Source organism: Gavialis gangeticus, unplaced genomic scaffold (assembly GCF_001723915.1).
Source record: "Gavialis gangeticus isolate Ggan-Ray unplaced genomic scaffold, GavGan_comp1, whole genome shotgun sequence".
NCBI classification, from domain to species: domain Eukaryota; kingdom Metazoa; phylum Chordata; order Crocodylia; family Gavialidae; genus Gavialis; species Gavialis gangeticus.
In genome coordinates, this window is record NW_017729019.1 from 6,811,580 (window position 1) to 6,814,831 (window position 3,252).

The window sequence follows — 3,252 nt, forward strand, 5'->3', positions numbered from 1 at the left end:
GCGCCGGGCCCGGCAACAGCCACTGCACCAGCTGAGACAGGCCCCGCAGCCACGACGACGGGGGCTGCGCGGCGGTGGGAGCCAGCTTCTGCCAAGCCAGGCCGAGCCAGGAACTGGGCGATGCGGGGCCCGCGGCTCCCGGCTCCATGGCGGCACGCGACGAGCCCTCAGCGCAGCCGCTCCCGCATAGCCCCCTCAGCGCCCCAAAATGGCGGCGGCGCCCGGGCAGCCGTTAAACGGCTTCTCGACCAGTGCTCGCAGCTTAGGGCAGGGCCTCCCGCGGCATCCGGGACCCCGCTGATTGGCTGCCTTTCTCCGCCCCGCTCCGCAGCTGGGGGATTGCATCAGCCGAGCCGGCTGGCGGGCGAAGTACGCAGGCGCCAGCCCGGCACGCATGCGCGGAGCCGGCTGTCCCGCAGCGGCCCCTGTGGCCGCTCGGCGGAACTGCACCCTGTTGGGGCTGCGGCACCCCGGGGTGCCCTGAGCTCCCTGCAGGGAGTGGGGCAGGGCTGGGTGGAGGCGTCAGCAATATGAGGGGCTTCGAAATCAGAAAAAACCCCAAAACGGACATTTTCGTTCGACTATGACAAAAATAAACATCTGTATAGCTGCATAGTTATTATTCATCTTGAGTTCATGCATGTGTGCAGAAATAACAAGAATCCATTTTTTAAATTCGTGAAAATCGTGGATTACTTTTATCACGTGGGGTCTCTTAAGGTGAGCATAGGTTAGGGCCTCATCGTGTCATAATCCAGCACTGCACCCCGGGGTGCCTCAAGCTCCCTGCAGGGAAGCTGCGCTGGGTTAGCCCCGATCATGGCTCAGCTCTTTGCAACGGAAAAGCTGCCCTCTTATTTTTATGTAGGCAAAAAATTGCTGCAGAAATCTAGAGCTCTTGGTTCAGAGATGATACCTTTTATTAGACCAGCTGAGAAATTGCAAAACTAAACAAAAAATTGAGACCTACTGAGCGAGCTTCCCCAGAGCCCAGGCAAGGCTTGTCCAGCCCTAGTTTTGGGGGCCCTGGGGTACCCTGCCGACAGCTGGCTTATTCTAGTAGCAGGGGCCTTCCCAGTGAGCTTGGGATTGCAGCAGGAGCCCTTGTACGTGCCTGGCCTTTTGTGGAAAGCCACAGCTTTTGTCAGATCCTTTTATTCCCAATACCCTCCTACCTCTATCATGCTGCCCCCACTGCATTAGCAGCCTAATATATCACAGCAGCTCTCCCTGGTGGGGGCAGAGCTGGCAAAGGAGGCCAGAGTGGGCAAGTGCATGGTGAATGAGCTGGGAGAGCAGCCAGAGAGTGTGGAAAACACTGTCCTTGTGCAGGGCAGACTAGTAAACAGATCCTGAAGGAAAAGACTAGGTGGCCTGATCTCAGGGGAGCCGATACAGCACGTTTCCCTGCAGCATACGTTACTCTCTCCAGTTTATATAGTCCAACACGTGGGGGTTCATCAGCTCCTATGTCCTTTGGGAGCCTATTCCACAGTCTGTCAGGCAATTCTTTCTGAGAACCATCTTAAAATTTCCTCTCTCTCAACGCTGTCCCAATAATGCTACCTTGCACTGCCCTAAACAATTCTGCTCAACTTTGTGCAGTTTCCTCTGAACATAATCACACTCCCTCCATGGGACACTTTGCTAAGCCAGACAGGGTTAATCTTTCCTTAAACTGTCTTTTATTTTGTTAAAAGGCAAAAAGCGACCTTAAAGCTAAATTGAAAGTGTGAGGGAGAAAAAAAAAAAGCCAATACCTGTTACCATCAGCAAGCATCGCGTGAGTCTGTTCTGCAAATAGTGATAACAGGCTGGTAACCATAGCATCAGAGTGCATTTGCCAAGGACACAGTGATCAAGCTGCCAGGCAGAGATCAACCTAGGTCAATCATTGTATTAGGATGTGGCACTGGTTAAAGGTGAAAGTGAAGAAACCCAGGAAAGGAGCAGGGGATTTGGCTGCAGGCAGTTTTATCATGTATGTAATTGAGTGAATGCTGCTTAGAGTAGAACTGACTGTTCAGGGTAAAGCAGGACATACTGTGCACAAAAGACAACAGTGAAGTAGCAGGAGATTTTGGCTTTGGGGGAGCAGAAGCTGTGGACATAAAACAGGCATGTTTAACAGAAAGAAACATGGTGTGACACTTAGAAAACTCTGAAAAGTTTGACCCTGGCTATTCTTAAGACTTTCCACACAGGAGAAGGCAGGCAGTTTCAAGTGCATAAAATAAAGAGAACTTTTACAATCTTTTCTCCTATGCCTGAAGAAGGGTGCTTGTTTCCAAAAGCTTGCAGTTAAAAATTGCAAAAATCTAGTTGGTCTAATAAAAGATATCACCTCTATCACGAGTTCTGATTCCTAAAATAAAGGAAGACTTTGGCATGAGTATGGGCAGGTGATTAGAGCAGGGGACTGGGGACTGGGATCATCGAATTTTGTTCATCACCAGCACTTTACTGTGTTCTTGTGCAAGCCTTGAAAGTTCACACTATCAGAATGTCTGTTAATGTTGGGAGCTGGCCTGGTTTTCAGAGACACGGAGCACCTGCAGCTTCCCCTGATGTTAGCATAGTAAGAGCTCAGCCCGCCCTTAAAAACAGGCAGGTGAATCTAGGGTACCCAAATCAGCATCTGCCTTTGAAAACTTAGGCCTTAAACCCTCTCTTAGGCCTCAGTTTTCCTCTTTGTAAAATAGTGATGACAGTTGCCTGCTTCTCAGCATTAATGAGAATAAGTGAGGGTTTATAGAGCAGGAAGCTGGAAGGCCCTGGAGTTGTGAGCTACCCTCATATGTTTCTGGTGCGTTGTCAAAACCAGCGAGCTGTCAGTCTTCAAACGAAATGTAAGGTACCTGCTCTGCAAGGGAAACTCAGACCTGCCTTGTCCGAGACTCTTGCCAAGAGAACAGTCCATCCACCGCCAAACTAATAGCAACGTCGATTTAAAATAATTTTCTCCCATGACCTTCTCGGACAATGTTTTATTTTTTTGAGTCAGAAACTCCTAATCATCAGTTATATGGAATGAGTGAGCATGGATCTAAAAGGTCAGGTGAACAGGAAAAAGCAGATTAGCTTCCTCATTAAACAAATATGACAGTGACCATCCAGGGCATTGTAGTAAGCCTAGCGTAAGCACCAGCTTTTGAGTCAAGCAGCACATTAATTAGCGCTGTAACCTGTGATTAAGATATTCCTCCCATCCAAGTATTCACCAAGGGTGCAGACATTCAGGTTACATTTAGT